Source organism: Protopterus annectens, chromosome 7.part0 (genome assembly GCF_019279795.1).
Source record: "Protopterus annectens isolate FY-2018-M chromosome 7.part0, PAN1.0, whole genome shotgun sequence".
Lineage (NCBI taxonomy): Eukaryota > Metazoa > Chordata > Ceratodontiformes > Protopteridae > Protopterus > Protopterus annectens.
In genome coordinates this window covers 729,801,734-729,821,733 of record NC_056739.1, presented here as the reverse complement: position 1 = coordinate 729,821,733, position 20,000 = coordinate 729,801,734, and positions in this window count along the sequence as shown.

The window sequence follows — 20,000 nt, the reverse complement described above, 5'->3', positions numbered from 1 at the left end:
GGCTAGATCCCAACCCCCCCCCCCCTTACTGGGATGGATACTCAGTACACAGATCAGTACCATCTGAAAGAGCTGTCAGCCATGCATTTGAGAAAGTGGCTTGTGCCTCTGCCCCTGATTAGCTGCAGGATGGGGGACCCTTTTTTCATGCTTAGACTAATCTGCCTTATGGTGACTGTTCCATGTTTCTGGGTATGGAACTACACAAGACCTTCTCCCTTTCACAACAGTTCCACCCCATACTGAGCAGGGACTAGGGATTCATTTTAATAGGCCTAACCCCACCCCTTTAGTGCCTAATGATAACACCTGCTACACAGCAGTGATTTTTTGCCTTTCCATAGATACATATGTATTCACAAACACACAAACACACTCTCATATTGCAAGGACTCCATTCACCAGCTTGGCAGTACCAAGCTCATATCCCCATGGTTGAAGCCTTTGTTCTTATGTATACCTTTACTTGCATGGGAACAGCTGGACATTGGGGAAATGACCATTCTCCCCACCAGAATCGATGCATAGGCCACTCAATGCCCATTCTTCTCTACCTGGCTGTTCTAGTACTTGAGCTGCAACTCAAACTTGGGTAGTCTGGGTCACTAACAGGGCTTTATCCCATGTATTACATAGCTGGGCAAAATGCAATATACAGTCTTAATCCTCACAGAAACATGTATATGAAACAGAATTAAAAACAGGATGAATCTTTCTTATAATATGTGAGTTAATATTCTAAATAAAACATTTTATTTTGTGAGTTATTAATATTCTAAATGAAAAATTTTAACTTACAAATTAGTATGGCTGTACAAGTAGTATTTGTATACCTGCCAGGGCCCAATGGGGATACACTTTCTAGGACACACCTGATTGGCTGCTCATGTAAATAGAAGGGGTTGGGTTCCCGACCTTTGAGCTTTTGGGAATAATTTGATATGCCCACCTTCTTGTATTAACTGGCAATGGTCTTGTAATTCTATCAACAGAAAGCAATTCTATCCTTGCTGCTTTACTACTAGCGTCTGCCTCTAACCACAGTTTAACACTATGGTTAGGTGCCTGTACTTGAACTCTCTAACTTCTTTACTTGCATTAAAATTCCAGCTGTGAAATTCATTATCTTGCACTTCATGAGCAACACCTGCTGTAGAAGTTCTTGCCAGCTTATCATAGTCCATGAAATCTGTACCCTACATTTTCATGTATATCTTTAAAGCATTTCATGTCATCTATCAAGGGAGGATTTATGAACTTTTGTTTTGCTCCAGTTCTCTTATGTTGTACAATTTTAAAAATATATGAAAAGAGGAGCAAATTACATAGAAATAAATGTAATTTGTGGGAACAATGCACACAGATTAACGTTCAGGAGGAGGAGTGACGTTTAAGAAAGTAATTGAGTGATTTATGCAATGTTGGGCTGCATAATTTGTGTAAATAGAAAGAAATATTAATGTGGTTTGCTTTCATTTCTATTAATGCATGTGTTCCTATCTCTTAAGTAATAATTTAATAAAGGTGCTTATAAAATATATAAAAAATAAACAAATAGTCAAGTCTAATACTATATTATCTTCCCTGGCCATCTCCTTTAAGGGTGATGTAGTTTAGGACTCACTAATGAACTAGCAATTTTTCTTGCTTCTTTAAACTCATTAAATGCTGATCTGCATCCTTGCTTCACTGAACTGGGTTTCAGTCAATTTCTCAATAGTTTACATTTGCTATACAAACACTTAAGTAGAACGTAGGGACAGTTGTATTTCATAGGTCCCTAGGTTCATAGGTGTATAATTAACTAACGACCACTAGGGCCCTTATAAACTAAGCTGTGTAACCCACATGTGACCCACACATTTGATTTATATAAGGAGTGATTTACTGACTGCATGTATTCATCACAGACATAGTTCTCAGACTAGGGCTTTATTTCTGATTACCCATCCAGTGGTCCAAATTGTATTTAAATAGAGATAGGGTGGAACTCTGCTTTCCATGGATGGGGAAGTATTTGATAACTGCAACTCACTACTGCAGCTCACTTCATTGATGTAGGAGTAAATTCACTGACTTGGAATACAGGAAGTGCACAGACAAAATTTCCTCAGACACTGAAGAAAAGTAGCTCCAGGAAAATTTAAATTTCTTTTCAAATGTCTTAGTTGTTGGACTGCAGTAACAACAGTTAGTTTTAAACGTTATAAAAACAGTCACTTACTTCTCTTTATTGTATGTTTTTAACTCTTTTACTTCTCACCACTGTAGAATTTAAGGAAAATTAGCAAACATTATTAGCATGAGTTAAAGATACACTTAGTTGGAACATAATATCACTGTCTTTGCCCAATCTGGACATAGACCTTTCAACTTTCCCTATTGTGGAGAAACATTCCTATTTCAAGGCCTGATTTACCTTACATGTAATGTACCTATTTTTGAAGGTAGGCCCACGTTTCGGGCCTGATTTATCCATTCGCACATTTTTCTGGATCCTCCATCATCACACATGAATTTTGAAGCAGTCTAGTAGACACAAAAACACACTATGTGAGTAACATACTAATGATACCAATAATTTGACAAAACAGACAGACACACACACACACACACACACACACACACACACACACACACACACACACACACACACATACATCTTGCAGCTCCCTTCTTTAGAAGCAAAAACAAATGACTGTGGTAAGAGTTTTAAATGCAGTTCATTAAAGGTAACAGATGTTATACTGACTTTGATAAAGTGCTTGTATTTTTCCATAGTTTTCTTCACTCTGTTTTTAAACATGTTTCGTAGTAGAATCACATATTCCTGCTGGAAGTAGGAAGTATTATGTGCTATTTGGTATTCTCTTTTTTTTACAAATACCTACTCATACCTTACATTTTCTTACTCTTCCTTCTTTACTCACTTCCTTACTTCTACCAATTTCTCTCCCCTGACTTTCTCTCTAAATATACCATAAGACTGCTTTTTTTCTCACTTTGTATTGCAATTCTTGTTTGTATTATACTATCTTAATTTTAATTTAAATAAGCTTCAAAAAACAAAACAAAATACCACACTATGATAACAATAAAAAATAAAATGGCTCAAAAATGGCTAAAAATGGTACATCAAACTTTTATTTCTTAAAATAACAACCAGTAAGCGCTTTCATTCATAAAAAAAATGTCATCAGACCTGGTTGTGAAAAGCACATCCTTCCTTTTTATAATCAATTAGATGCATCACATGATACTATGCATCAATGCTTTAACCCTTTCCTGTTTAAAACAACTTTAACATTTTCTGTCATTCATATCTGGATCTGTAACTGTATTGTCTCACTTGCCAACAGTATTCTTTCCAGTTTAAGTCATCTTCAGCATTCCATCTTGTCTGATAATTTGAGACTTGATCTATCACAGAAAAGTTAAATTCTGCTTTTGTATTTTTATGCAATAATGCCACATGCCTTGCTAAGGCATTAGTCATATCAAGCTTTTCAACTGCTCTTAAATGCTCATAAATTCTATAATAAAAACTACGGACAGTCCTACCTATATAGAATGCCTGACATAAACTGTTGGCAAGTGAGACGTAATACAGTTACAGATCCAGGTATGAATGACAGAGAACATTTTTTAGCCATTTTTGAGCCGTTTATTTCCCTATAAACTGTCTAAAAGTTCTCTAACTATTAAATAATTGTCGTATAACTTGTATCTATTCTTAACTAATGTTTTCATATTATGTATTGTTTGGTATAATTAAACTATTTTTTTGTATTATTTTTAAATACTGTAAAATTATTGATCTTAAAATGTTTTGTAATACTTTGAAACTTTTCTCCAAGAACATCCGTTGAAAATGAGCTCCTACCCAGTCGGACTTTCCCGATAATCAAATATCAATAAATAAATAATTTGATTTCCATATTTTTGGCTGCATGTACCTACTTCTCAAGTATCTTTGTATGTATTTTCAAAAACTGCTAGCTGAGAGGCGTGCTGATACCAGATGTGGTATTTCAAAGACACTGGACATAAAGTAACTGAAAATATAGTTTTAATTTAACTGAGCAGTTTGATTTGACAGTGCAAAGTAAATTTTGAAAAACAGATATCTTCACTAGCTGACAAAGGTGTACATAAGATTTTCTTTACCATTTGAGTAAAAGTCCAAATATACAGCCCAGTCCTGATCCAGCTAAGAGGAAGCTGCTGCAGGCTATGAATGAATTGGTTTCTCACTCAGAATATCCCACTCTTAGCTCACAGTTGCACAGTTTTTCTTGAACTCCATCTGAGCCACAATGACAGTTTCCACTACACATGACAGTGAGCCTTCACCACGAAACTCTAGCAAATTTGCCACTGCTTAGAAAATCGGTCATTTTGTATGAAAATAAATCATTCAGTATAATGATGATTCCACGCTCATCTCTACTGTCATAAACCTAAAACAACTTAAATCCCAAACACAGTAGTCCTTCAAGCCCATTGAAACATGGCTCTATACACAAAATCTCATTAAATGTGGCAACATGGTTTATACGCACTCACATACACACACACTATAAGTGACAACAAGCCCTGCAGAATTAACAAAAAATAACCACCCAAGACAAAAAAAAAGCAGCGACCAAAGATAGATGGAAATGTCAAGGAATTAAAAAATAGCTAACAATTTCCTTCAGCCAACTGAAATGGCAGCTGTTAATGTCAGTCACAATTATTTCAACTGTTTTCAAAATGAAAGCTGTTTTCAGGATCAAAAATGCACAGACACAAAGTCAAAAACACTGTAGTAAAGATAGAATCATAATTTCTGAGATATAAATCAAGCACCCCTGACTACACCCAAATACTAATTAAATACTGTGATTACACCCCTCTTGAATTACACACATTTTCTGATGGAGGGTCTATGCATGATATTTAACTGGAAATGTATATTTTAGTGTTTCACCAGTGTAAACTATGCATAAGGATGCTCACAGCAGTGACCATGAAGCGTTGTAAATGTAAGTAGTATTTACTTACAGGTTTACCTATCTTGTGTACTTTCAGCATAATTTTCTTACTTAGTCTCCCATCAGCTTTGCAGTATTCTATTATAGGGTTGCCACCTGTCCCACTTTGCGAGGGACAGTCCCTCATTGGGCAGTTGTATCTGACAAAAAAATTGTAAAAATGGCAAATGTTCTGAGATTTTAGGACACAATTATTTCCTATATTTTATGTAATAGTTACATAAAACAGTTATGGCTTCTGCGGTGGTGCAGCAGTAGCATTGTTGCTTCACAGCAAGAGGTTCGCCCATTCGATTCTCAGATGGAGTGTGGGGAGTGCCTTCTGTGTGGAGTCTGCATGTCCTCCCCATGGTTGGGTGGGCGTTTGAAGGACATGTGTAAATGGGCGTGCCTTTGTTGAAGGTTGAACATCGAGTTGACACCTCGGCGTTCATGAAAATCTACTGCCAATCATTAGCGGACCAGAGTTCCGCTGTGGCGACCCCTAACCGGGAAAAGCCGAAAGACAACAACAGTTGCATAAAACAGTTATTCTGTATGTGAAACACCTAAATGTTATAAGAAACAGAATATGCAACTAAAATGCTACAAGAATAAACTTTTATTTAGGCAAAATGTGAAGTTCTGTCCTTTGTACTGGCTGTGGGTATGCTTTGGCCTGCAAAATCTGACGTTTGTACCAAACATGTCCCACTTTGGGCATTTGAAAAGGTGGCAACCCTATTCTATTATCAGTTACACTACCCTGAATTCTTTTTCCAATTTACTAGCAAATTCTTGCCCAGTATCTACAGTTGTGAAATTATTGAAATTGATTTTCAAGAAAAATTAATAAATATACAAGGAGATCACAGCACATGCATTATCTCCTACAGCGAAAAGAAGCCACAACAAAGTATCATAATAATGAACCTAGAAAGAAATCTCTGCAAATATGGCCATGCTATTTCCTGGAGTATGTTGTTTCACTGTAAGTCATCTGTCACATCTGTTGACATTGGGTGAAAGGCCATGATCGTGTCTTCTGAGTAAGTCATACTTCATCTGGAAACAGATTACAGCCACCACATATTTTCTTTACATATTTTTTACAAGATAGGTGGGCTAATTCATCATAAGAAAAGAAAGGTAAATGGAATAACACTGGGCATATAGACTTGTTACATCTTCCTTTTTAATATGTTACTTAAAGGAAATTCACTTTGCTGAAATATACAAAGGAATATGTAACAGATATCTGTGGTCATGTGAAATTCCAGGCTTTCTTCTGTGGCAAAAAGGATTTTAAATATTCTATTTGCTACTTACCTGTCTTTATTTGATGAGATGTGAATGAAATGTGGTATTAATGCTTTTACTCCAAATATCCCCGGTACCTTTTTACATATTTCTTCCATGTTATTAATATAGATAGAAAGATAGATATAAATATTAATTGGGATGACAGAATATTACTGATTATTAAATTATAGGCTCGATTATTATGATTTTCAATATATGACTGTCACGTACTACATTCAATCTACTTCTAATTGTGTGTGTTTTGTCATAATCATTAAATGTATGCTGCAGAAAACAATGAGTTTGTAAGAAAAGTATTATTGCATGGTAAGTAAAAAAATGTTGAGTGTGAGTACACTAAACTGTTCTAGAAAATTGCATGCAACTTGCAGACAATAAGGCTTTGTACCTTCACCCCATGATGACCTCCACTGGATAGTATCCTAAAGAATATGACTCATGCCCATTCAAGCCCTTTGCAAAGGATAAGATTTTGTTGGCAGGATCCTGATAGTTATTACACTGTAGGAAACAATGCATTATTTGTTACACAGAAAGACATACTTCCTGTGCGACTTGCAAAATTATATCCATGTGTGAACCACCACTGTGCACATCTTTTTGGTGCAATCTGTACTGCATTATGCCTAAAATGTAGCACCCTCAGCTAGGTCTGTATCAGTGCTTTGGTAAAAAGCTCATACTTTACAACTCCCCCATCTTAGAAACAGGAGCTCACCTCTGGCTGCTGTACGAATCCGCATACTAGTTTAACCTTGATTTCTAGCAGTGTATAGCAGAGTCTTTATGGGCTGCTAACAAACCTTCATTCTGTAGTCCTGGGTTCCATTCTGACAATCTCCATGTGCATACTTTGAGCCTCTGAACAAGTCCATTAATGAGGCGGTGGTACTGTGTTACCCTTAGAAATAGACTCTTTTGCCTAGTGGATTTACCAGATAAACCAAGAAAAGAAAAGTGTAAATAAAGCTTTCTCAATACTGCAAAGCTTTTTCACTATACCTAGCAGGACTGCAAGTTGTGTATGTTCAGCTTATTTATATGCATTAGAAATGCTTGGACACACTTTAGGAAGCACTGCAGCAATATAGAAAGGTATCTCCTTAGACTATTTGCATATCTGAAAAATGTAATTAATAAAATTAAGCAGAGAAAAAGCATGTGTTCTTCATTCCATAATGAAAAAGTGTCTCCATCGCCATGATTTTGCTGTTTACTTTGTTTTTCTTTTTTTTTTTTTGTCTTTTATATTTATCTGCTTATTTTACTTTTAGAATAAGATATTGTGCATTGGAATTTGTTCTCTCACCACTTGATTATGGTAGTAAATCTACCCTGCTTATAAATATAATCACTCAAGTGAGAATTTTTTCACTATGTGCACTGCATGAGAAGAGGATAAACTTCATTGTGATCCCAGCAGCATATAGAGAAACACAGACAGAGAGAGGGAGATACAGCTAGAACTGTAGAAACAGAACCATGAGAACTGCAGAGAAGTAAAGCTTCACTACCATGCGGAAGAAACTAGCTTGCAGGTTAGTCCCAAAAGGCCAATGGCTTCTTTTCGGGGGGATTTGGGCTCTCTATTAAAATGTCAGCAGTGGAAATTCTAATTGCCAAAAAGTCAAAAAAGACCAAAAACCCAGAGAAGATCAAATCTTGAAAAGCACTCTTCTCCATAAAATTTCTTTTTGCAGGGGACAACCCCCATGTGGGAAGTAAGCCCACACCCCCGAGCTTATATACACCAACTCTGAGATCTCAATACCTCGGAAGAAAGGGAATATTCTGAGAAATGTCACCTCAGACTTAGTATATGTAAGTCCATTCTTTCAGCAATTCAGTCCCCACATTTCTTGACTCACTATAGCAGATGCTGACATTTTAAATGATTATTGGCAATCTGAGGTGGAGCTCATATGGGCTAGGGGAAATTTGACCATGATACAGAGGAACCTCCTTGATCATATTCAGAAAATGAGCAAATAGGTATCTCTTTAAAGATGCTTCTTGTTTCCCTGCTTTCCTTTAGTACTGCTAGGTGTTCAGTAGCTTATTATGTGGCTGAGCAGAAGGCAAATGTGAAACTCAGGGAATCAAATCCAAGATTAATGGGTAATCTTCTCTCTCCTGACTTTAGACTGATTTCTAAGGCACACACTGCAGGATATTATTCAATGTACATTATTTCAAGCAGAGCAGTACCGTCATACAATATACAGAAATGCTATTCTTCAAATGCCAATTTCAGATCGCAGACAGTTGTGATGGTTTGTGCACTGTGTTGAAAAGGGTAGAGGTTTTAGAAATTCCTAGTATATAAAGCGCAGTAAAGCTGAACTAACATTACAATTTGGTGTTAATATATACAGGATATATATCATACCATGGTTACATATTATTCCTATTTTGCATTTGGGGGAACATTGCACACGTAATCACATGACTGACAAAACCACATGTAATGTGTAGAAGCATGTATAACCACCAGCACTCCCCCCTGCAAGAAGGAAATTATATCCCATCTGTTGATCCTAAATAGTTCAATATCAGTCAAATTATCTTTTGAGTCTTTTTTTTAAGTAGCATTTTAATTTTATGAAAATGACATCATATTGCATGTGCTCACCTTAGTGAAAGTATTGAGTTGATTGGTTGCTGGCTGGTAAAGGTTGTCTGGTTTAGGACTTGGAGTAAGACTCATTGGTCCTTCTGAGCTTTTTTTTTAAGTTGTTTCAGGTTGTACTTTCTGGCATTTATGCCCTGCCTTTGAGAGGAATTCTGTTTACTCACACGGAGCTGAACAGAGGAGGGGCACTGACCGCAACTCTGATCTGTGATACATATATATTAAAAAAATATATATATATATATATATATATATATATATATATATATATATATATATACACACATATATACACATATATATATATATAAAAAACAATAAGTATCCTGTTTTTGTTTGTTTTTGCTAGGTATTACTTATTCTAACCATTTATAGCACTTTTTATTTTCTGCTGCGTACTATATTTTACTGTATTTTATTGCTATAAACTAATCTGCAATATTGTACTGAAATTGTCTGCCTTACAGGGGCTGTTAAATCACTTTTGTTACTGTCACACTGTTTGTAGCACTTTTTTAGCTAGTTTCACTATGTGAAAGGTATTAACTGATTTTCTCTATTTGTTAAGCATCTGTCTGTTTGTTCTGATTTCCTGCCAAGAGTGTATTATATAACTGATTTGTTTGCAGTTAAAAGCATTCTCTAGAGTCTCCTTGCTCCTTTCTCTGTTTAAAACTTTCATTTAGTATCTCACTGCTGTTTTTCTGCTGTGAGAAACATTACTGTAGTGTTTGCTGTCTAAAATAGTGTAGCTAGTAGCTGTAGCATAGTTTCCTTTCCTCCCTGTTGATGTCTTGTTCTTATACTTGGTAGCTTTGCAATTCCCCACCCCTAGTGTAAATTTGATCTGAGACACTCCTCCCAGTCCAGTGTCATTAGCTCATTCTACCTAATGCAGAGAGAACATTTGGGATGGCCAACCCCCTTAGTTTCTTAACCTTGAATCATCTCATTTCTCCCTTTTCACTTTACTAAAAAAAAAAAAAAAAAAAAAAAAAAAAACCTTTATTCAGCTGCTTTTACAGTATTTGGGTTTCTTCCTCCTACTCTAGCACTTCATCTTGTTTTTTCAGCTACTTGTTCTCTAATGTGCTCAATTGCATCATCTCTGCTACATTTATTACTGCTTGTTTTTAGCCTGTTTAAATTTTTTAAGTGTTATTCTAAGCCTCTTAGTTTTAGTTTAAGCTCTTGGGCTTTAGGCCTACCCCTTACATCTCCCTGGCCTCTCTCCCTCAGATTCTGACAGATATGGATGAACAATTTCCTACAGTTTCTCCTGCCAGCATGGTTGATATGGACATTCTGAGACAGTGTAGCAACTGCCTCATGAACACAGACAACCATCTACTACTACCACCTAGGAACACAATTTGTGAGAGATGCAATTACATAAAGAAGCTAGAGTCTATGCTCTCTCCCTCACAAGCCAGTATATCTGGCACTGATAAGGTTGTCAACACAATCACTACACCTCAAACACCACATAAAAAACTACACAACACAAACCTGCATATGCAGAGGTTTTCAACAAAACCAAACCCAAACAAAGGAGACCTCAGAGGCAAAAACACATGAGAACTCCACAACCCTCCACACCACATACCATACATAGTCCACACACCAATGTCTCACAACCACTAAGGCCTAATCATAAACCCAACATACTAGTCATAGGAGACTCTATTGTGAGACATACAGATGTGTCCCTCACCAGGCCTGATAGGAGAAAGTCACGGTTAATTATTTTTCAGGTGTCAGAATCTGCCATATCACACACGCACTCAAGTCTCTCAACAACAGGTACTGTTATGATTCTGTCATACTCCATGTTGGCATGAACAACTTGAGACATACCTCCCTGGACTATAAGAGAGACATGATTGAGCTAGCTGAATATGTGCCCCAGGCAGGTATGTCCCTAGCTTTAAGCAGCATTCTACCATCACCCAGAATGATGCCTCAATACAAACAGAAAATTATTGACTTTAACAATTGGCTTAGTTTCTGGTGTCATTTCAGGGGGATCCAGTGCCTGACAGCCTGGGAAGATATGACTTGACAGACCACAGTGCTTTGCTAGAGATGCCTTGCATCTGTCTCACTTGGGCTTCAGGATTCTGGCATAGGCCCTTGCCGCCCCCATAGTGCCTTTTTTAGGAAAAGTCATGAGGTCGATAGTACAACATAAAAATATCAACAAAATGCAAATTAAAGATCATGCTGCTAAATGGTAGGAGTCTAAACATGAAACTGCACTCATTTGCAAGCATTCTTAACCCTGGAAGATGTTGACATTTGTGCAGTCAGAGAAACCTGGTTCAAAGCTGTGGAGAGCACTCCAGCCATACCTGGTTACTCATCCTATCATACATTCAGACCCTAAAATGTGGGTAGCAAAGCCAAAGGAGGTGGAGTTTCAATATATATTAAAGACACACACACCTCCAGGCTGGTCAAACAGTATGACACACAGGAGACACTCCAGGTGCAGTTAACCATTGACAAGGCCCCTATTCAAATTATAGATAGCTACAGGCCTGCATATTGACTTAAGATGCTAACTCCACCTATCTGGACCTCTTCAAATCTATCAAGATTCAACCCTTTACCCACATCCTGGGTGACTTTAATTACCCAACCATAGTCTATTCAAACTACTCATGCTAGAACACAAATGCCCAGCGATTCCTCAATTTTATTAATGCAAATGCCTTGGAGCAGCTAGTCGATACCCCCACAAGAGGTGATATAATATCTTGGACTTGGTATTAACCAACATGAGTAACCACTGCAGCACCCCTATGGAATCATCCTCCCTGGTAAGATCTGACAATATTATCAGATTAATAACAATGTCCCAAGTACAGAATCAGTAGTGAGGGATTTGGGCACTCAGGTTGATAGCAGCCTGACTTTTGGTCACCATGTTGCTTCCGTTGTACAGAAATCTTTCTACATGGCCCACCTCATAAGTAAGGGTATCTCATCCAGGGACAAAGAGGTAATAAGATCCCTGTATTCTTCCCTTATAAAGCCAATTATTGAGTACAATGCCCCCTTTGGCATGTACCTCGCAAAGCACATGCAGCAGCTTGAGCAATAACAGAGGTTTCTCACCAGGAGAATCCAGGGCCTCAAACACCTACCCTACCCAGATAGGCTAAATGCCCTGTCCCTCTAGTCAGTTTCATACAGGCTCCTCTGAGGTGACCTTTGTCTGGCAAACAAAGCAATCTCAGACCCCACCTTGATGGGAGTGCTGCATATCTGCAAGTCAAGCTCCACTTGAACAACCTGTAGTCATGACCTCAACCTGGCCTGTGATATCAATAGGACTTGTTGGTGGGAGAGATTTGTGTCCCAGAGACACCCTTATCTGTGGAATAGACTCCCTGTCCACGTCAAGCAGTGTACCTCATTATCCCTTTTTAAGCACAACCTGGATAACTGGATGGGAAATAGAAAATACACTCCTGGGATTCCACCTGTGTCCCTGCTGGACAGGGGCTATGGGTGCTGACTTGTCTAAACATGGGCTATACTCATGGCTAGGCTAATAAGGGCCTCCTATGATGTTATGATCCTATTTGCATTAGAGCAATGGACATATTAGCAATTAGCAGTCAGAAATATTTTGAATATTCTAGTCATTTTAAGAGTTGATACTTTTCATGATTATGCTTACAAAAAGTTATATTTTTACTTTATATTTTATAACTATGAAGGATGTCAGCCAAGCTAGTTGGAATTTTGTAAATAATTCCATATCATTTGTTAATAGTAATATGATTTGTATGCTTGTCTTACAAATGTAAGAAAACTATATGTTATGTGTATATTAAACTACTGGTGCAGAAGTGTGTGTTGAACTGTATGTTCGGTATGAGCTTCAGAAATGCAAGAATGTAACCACAGTGTACCCTGCTGGAAAAGAGCAGAAATGCATATAAACTATATGCCTATGCAAATGTATGTTTTGATGGTAAAGGCTGGAACATACAGAGTTAACTTGCAAATCCTCAAGAAAACCAAAGAGTTTTACAATGCTGTTTATCTCAGTTAGGAGACAGAATGTCTATAGCCAGAAGTTCTTTCTATTGTCTGGAAACAGAAATAATTACAGGTTTCAAATGTAAAAGCATTTAACTGTTTTACAGCTTCCAGTTCTAGGCAAACAACTGAGAGATAAGTATTGTTGACACAGAGGTGCTAAACATTTAAGTTTCTGTTAGCCTGGGAACTAAAGGCAGAGGTGACAAGAATGATTTAATCTGAGATAACCCAGCAGTAATGTTTGATAGTAATTTAAGAGCTATCTCAGAGAGTGAGTCTGTGCATTTTGTACCTTGTCTTTGGACCTGAAACATCCATCTTCAGCACCTCTCATCTGCCTTTGCATTGCTCAGTAAGTAAGATTTAGATTACAGTAATTTCTCTTAGAGATAGATAGGAACTTAATAAGATTAGTTTAGATGCTTTCTGTATTTATGTGAGACTGTCCTGCAATGTTGTTTTAAAATATTTCCTCTGATTCTGAACTATGTTGTCACTGTATTGAGTTATTGAGTATTGTCTTGTTCTTTGATTACTTATTATTAAATATGTGCAAACATTTTAATTGTGGCTAGTTTCTATAGAAATATTTAGAGTACTTGCATATGTATTTGGTGACACTATACAGGCCACTCCTAGATCCCCTTAAATGTCTTGGACACACTTACCATTTGAATAATAGGGTCTATATTAAAACAACAAAAAATTAAAATGTTGAATGATCGGATGAGCAAAAATACAGGTAATCAAAATCACTATTCACATCCCCCGTTAAAAATATATTCCAACTCTGAGATCCCACTGCAGTGAGGAAAGACCAAATTTTCTGCTCTTCACTGTACCGTGATCTTACTATATCGATTTCGATTACCTGCGTTTTCACTCATCCGAGCATTTAGGATTTTAATTTTTCATCGTTCTAACAGGAACCCGAATAATAGTAACATTACACAATAGAATTAGTCACCCTTTTGGAAGGGCCTTATAGTGGCTAAGAAGTAAGAGTGGTTATTGGCAACTGGTATTACTGTATAGTCTGGGCAGAAGGGGGCATAGCTAGTTAACCTGTGCAGCCTTCCCCAGGAGTGCCTGTGTGTTTGTATATAATTCCAATCTTAAAGTGTGTGTGTGTGTGTGTGTGTGTGTGTGTGTGTGTGTGTGTGTGTGTGTGTGTGTGTGTGTGTGTGTGTGTCAGCTACTTTGGCAGGGACACAAAGCAGTGGTTGGGCAGAGTGGGTGCTGGAGGTTTTGGCTTGACCACTCAGCTAAGATATTAACCCTATAGCTGTGCCAGTGGGGAGTCTTATTGAGGATCTGAAGAGAGAGGGAGAAACCAGCCCCAGACTGACTGTGATCTCTATGTGCTCTTAAAGCAAATTGTACTTTTCTGTGTGTGTACTTGTCATCCTCCCAATGTGCACGTCCCTTGCTGGTGTTAGTGGTGAGGACTGAAGCTCCTTGTTTACTGGGCCAGTGTAGGGGCATCACACATGAATTGTTTGGAACTGGTGAGTTAGCCACATCACATATTAATTAGCTTGTAATGGTGTGGATATTGAATTACTGTAGCTTGTATACAGTGATCTCTAAAGGTGCTTGTACTCCTAATCAGCCATACAGTGAACCTTCAGAGTTCATACCACAATTGTTTTATTTTATTTTTTTTGTTAGCTTAGCTAATCATGGAGAGCAGGCAAGCATGTCAGCAGAGGAGTATGGCAAGCGAACAAGGAGTCAGTTGGCTGAGATGTGGCAAGCTAAAGGCCTGGTGCATGCCAAGCTGACTAAAGCAGACATGATTGTAGCTTTAGTCAGTTATGCATCAGAGAATAGCAACCAGGAGGACAATCAGACTGACTGTGGGGATCTACAACTCTCAGAAAACGGACAGCTCAACCTTTACACAGAGGACTTAAAAATCCATCTGGAGTTAAAGAGACTTGCGCTAGAGACCAAGCATTTGGAAATAGAGGCAGCAGAGAGACTGAGGCATCTAGACACTGAGGAAAATGAGAAACTGCTATGTCTGGAAGTTGAGGAGAAGGAGACACCGAGGCAACATGAAAAGGAGATGCTGACTCTTCACCAGAGTCATGGAGATGATGGCGAAGGGAGTAACCAAATCCCAGAAGCAACAAAGGTCAGTAAATTTCTTCCACAATTTACAGAGGGGGATAATTTTGATAGTTTCATTCATATGTTTGAGAGGGTATGTAAACAGTATAATGTTGACCGTGGGTTCTGGGTACGGTTCCTGACTCCCTTACTCCATGGTAAAGCTGTAACTGTTCTTTCCAAACTGTCTGATAATGACTGCTTAAATTATAATGTTGTAAATAATTTTTTGCTAAAATTTTTTAAGTTAACACCTGAAGCTTATTGGAAAAAGAATTGTGAGCACGGAAGCAAGGTAGAAGAAAGTGTGTGTGAATATGTTGCTGAACTAAGCACTTATTTTCATAGGTGGGTGAGTGGATACCAGGTCACCACTTTTGAGGGGCTGGCAGACCTTTTGGTGAGGGAACAAGCCCTTAGTACTTTGCCTAAGGCCATGAGACACTGGTTAACTGATAGACAATGCTCTACTGTACATGAGTTGGGGAAGAAAGGAGACCTATACCTAGCAAGCAGAACATCACTGCACAGGAAAGGGACACCCAGTGCTGCTCATGGGTCTAAGGGAACCCATGGTGGGCAGCCCAGACTGCCACAACAGAGTCCACCAATAGCTGTGAAATCCACTAGTCCAGATACACATCCAGGATCTAGGGGTAAATGTTTTAAATGCAACTAGTGGGGCCACATAGCATATAAATGCCCTTGGAGGCAAGGTGAGGAATAAAAGGTGGGAGAGCCAGTAAGCTGGAATGACAAAATGCCAACAGTAGGTTGTCTTGAGGCAACAAGGGTACCAAACTACCACAAAAGGTTATATCCTATCTTAGTGAATGGGAAAGAAACCATGTCTAAGACAGACACAGCCTCTGACCTAACCATTGTGAATCCTGCAATGATTACAGAGGAGCACTACTTGCTTGGGTAGTCTACTTTAGTCAGAGCTTTAGGAGGAACCCCATTCCAAATACCTTTAGCTAGGGTCCACCCTGACTGGGAGGGTGGAAAAGGAAGCAAGCAAGCAAGGAGGTGTGTTTGAGGATATCCCTGCAGATGTCCTGACAGGGAATTATTTTGATAATGCAGTACCATCTGTGCATGCAGTTACATGCAGTCAGGCTTGGAGACAAGCATGTGGGTCTGGTAGCCTGTGGGAGACCCAGACAGACCACATACTTGCAGCCACGACTGGTGAGGTGGTTACTTCAGGGAGGGAGCTACCCTGTAGCAGTGAGACTGAAGGTTAGCCACAGCTGCTTGTAGGTACTGAAGTTCACTTGGATAGAGTGACTGCAGGGCAGAGGTGAGTAGTAATACCCAGGCTGACAGTGAGGCACCACTGTCAGAGAATACCAGACTTCCTGTGGAAGGGGAGCTGGGAAGGGTTACAAAGAGGGAGTTAAGACAGGCTAAGCTCTCAGATCCTACATTACAATGCATGAGGGAGGTAGCTAGTGAGGGACCTGATTCTCAAGGAAAGGGCAAATCTATATACTGAGACAAAGGGTTACTGTATAGAGAATGGACCCCAGAGGGAGGACTAGAGGGAGAGAAAATAAAGCAGTTGGTAGTGGCTAGAGCCTAGCATCTGGCACTTCTAACCATAGCCCATGATATTCCCTTTCAATGTCATATGGGCATAAAATGTACAAAGAGACATATAATGCAGAACTTGTATTGGCCTGGAATTTTCAGAGATGTAACAGGGTATTGCAGGACCTGTGAGCAGTGCCAAAAAGTAGGCAAGGCAGGAGACAGGGTGAAAGCTACTTTGATGACTTTGCATGTAATTGAGGAGCCATTTCAGAGGGTAGCTATGGATATTGTTAGGCCTCTGAGTACCGCAAGTTCCACAGGGAAAAAGTATATCTTAGTGGTAGCAGATTATGCTAACAGATACCTTGAAACAGTGGTTCTGTCCTCCATTGAGGCAGAAAAGGTGGCATATGCTTTGTTAGAGATTTTCAGCAGGGTAGGTTTCCCAAAGGAAATACTGACTGGCAGAGGTGAAAATTTCATGTCAGACCTGCTGACTTGTCTGTGGAAGTAATATAGGGTGAAGCACCTAAAGACCACCCCCTACAATCCCCGACTAATGGTCTTGTTGAGTGGTTAAACTCTACACTCAAGATGATGCTATGGACATTTGCAGAACAGTTTAATAGGGATTGGGACAAATGTTTACCCTATCTGTTGTTTGCTTACAGAGAGATTCTCCATGAATCCACAGGTTTTTCACCCTCTGAGTTGTTGTATGGGCATAGGATGAGGGGTCCTCTAGATTTAATTTGAGATGAGTGGGATGGTGAATGTGAACCCCACAAGGAGTCTGCTGTGGCTTATATCCTAAACCTCAGGACAAGGCTCAGGGAACTCATGGGCTTGGCCCAGAAGAACCTGGCAGAAGCCCAACAGCAGAAAAAGGTCTGGTATGACAGGAATGCTTGAGCTAGAAAGTATGCTGTAGGGCAGCATATAATGGTCCTCATTCCTGTAGACACAACATGCTGCAGGTAGCTTGGGAGGGACGCTTTAACGTGGTAAGAAAGATCAGTGATGTTAACAACATGGTAGAACTGCTAGGCAGGAGGTAGGGGCACAAATTGTTCCATGTTAACATAATGAAATCTTACCATGATAGGGAGGCCCTTGTGCTGAGTATTTGCAGTGGATTGCAGGGGGAGTCTGAGGGGGATCTGGTGACTGATCTCCTCAGTGAGACTCAGACTGACACCTCAGTGGAAGGGGTAGCAATGTCCAAGCAGCTATGCCCTACCCAGGTTCGAGAAATCTGAGCAGTGTTACAGGAGTTTGTGGACATGTTCACTGGGAAACCAGGGTGCACCCACCTGGTGTAGCACCATGTGGATACAGGGCCGTAAAGACCTATTATGCAGGCCCCTTATAGGGTGCCAGAGAGAGTCAAACAAACTCTGAGGGAGGAGATACAGAAATTGTTGGACCTAGGGCTAATTCAGGAGAACAGTAGTCCCTGGGTCACCCCAGTGGTGCTGATACCAAAGAAGGATGGCAGCACCAGGTTCTGTGTGGAGTACAGGAAATTAAATAATCACACAGAGTCAGAGGTTTACCCCATACCTAAAACAGATGAATCCCTAGAGCAGCTGGGTGGGGCTAAGTATCTTACCACCATTGATCTTACCAAGGGGTACTGGCAGGTGCCCCTGACTCTCAGTGCTAGAGAGACGTCAGCCTTTGTGACTCCTTTTGGCTTATATGAGTTCTCAAACATGCCCTTTGGGATGAAAACTGCCTCAGTGACTTTCCAGAGGCTGGTAGATCAGATTCTAACAGAAGCAGGAGATTTTAACCTTGTTTACTTAGATGATATATCTACAGGCATTCCTGGCAAGAGCACCTTCAGCATGTCAGGGAGGTGCTGGGCAGACTACAGAGAGCAGTGTTGACCATTAAGCCCAGCAAATGTCAGGTGGGTATGGTAGAGGTCTCCTACATGGGACGTAGTGTGGGGAGTAGTAAGATCAGGCCAGAACCTGCCAAAGTAGAAGCCATTCAGTCATAGCCTGCACCTGTTACCGAAAAGCAGGTGAGGGCATTTTTAGGGACAGCAGGGTACTACAGAAAGTTTGTCCCAAATTATAGTACCATAGCTGCTCCCCTCACAGACGTGACAAGAAAAAACAGGCCAGATAAGGTAATGCAGACCCCAGCATATGAGCAGGCATTCTAGAAGCTTAAAGAAGCTTTGGGAGGATTCCTTGTGTTAGCCAGTCCAGATTACAGCAAATAATTTGTTGCAAGGATATGATGTGACACTGCAGCTCTGCTGTGGGGTTAGCAATGCCAACACAGATGGGCTCTCAAGACAGGAAATGGGGTAAGGTATTCCCAGATAGGCTCAACCCTCTCAAGCAGCATTTGTCAAGGAGTCAATTGAAAAACTAGCTTGAGTTTTTGGGTGGGGGTTGTGAAGGCTGCTGGCCCAACTAGCTGGAATTTTGTAAATTTTTCTATGTTGTTTTTGAATAGTAATATGATTTGTATGCTTGTCTTACAAATGTAAGAACATTATATGTTATGTGTATATTAAACTACCAGAGCAGACATGTGTGGAGAACTGTATGTTTTGTACTGAGCTTCAAGAATGTAACCATAGTGTACCCTGCTGGAAAAGAGCAAAAAATGTGTATAAACTATATGCCTATGCAAATGTATGTTTTGATGGTAAAGGCTGGAACATACAGAGTTAACTTGCCATCCCTTAAGAAAAACAAAGAGTTTTATGATGGTGTTTAGCTCAGCTAGGAGACAGAATGTCTATAGCTAGGAGTTCTTTCTATTGTCTGGAACCATAAATAATTGCATGTTTTAAATTTAAAAAGGTTTAACTGTTTTATGACTTCCAGTTCTAGGCCAACTTCTGAGAGATAAGTATTTTTGACACAGAGGTGCTAAATTTTTAAGTTTTTCTTAGCCTGGGAACTAAGTGACAAAGAATGATGTAATCTGGGATAACCCAGCAGGAATGCTTGATAGCAATTTAAGAACTATCTCAGAGAGTGAATTTGTGCATTTTGTATATTGTCTTTGGACCTGAAACATCCATCTTCAGCACTTCTCATCTGCATTTGTTTTGTCCTGTAAGACTTAGATTACAGTGTTTCTCTTAGAGATAGATAAGAACTTAGTAAAATTAGCTGAGATGTTTTCTGTATTTATGTGAGACTGTTCTGCAATGTTGTTTTAAAATATTTACTCTGATTCTGAACTCTGCTGTCACTATATTGAGTTATTGAGTATTGTCTTGTTCTTTTATTATTTATTATTAAATAATTCAAACCGTTTAATTGTGGCTGGTTTGTTTACAGATATTTAAG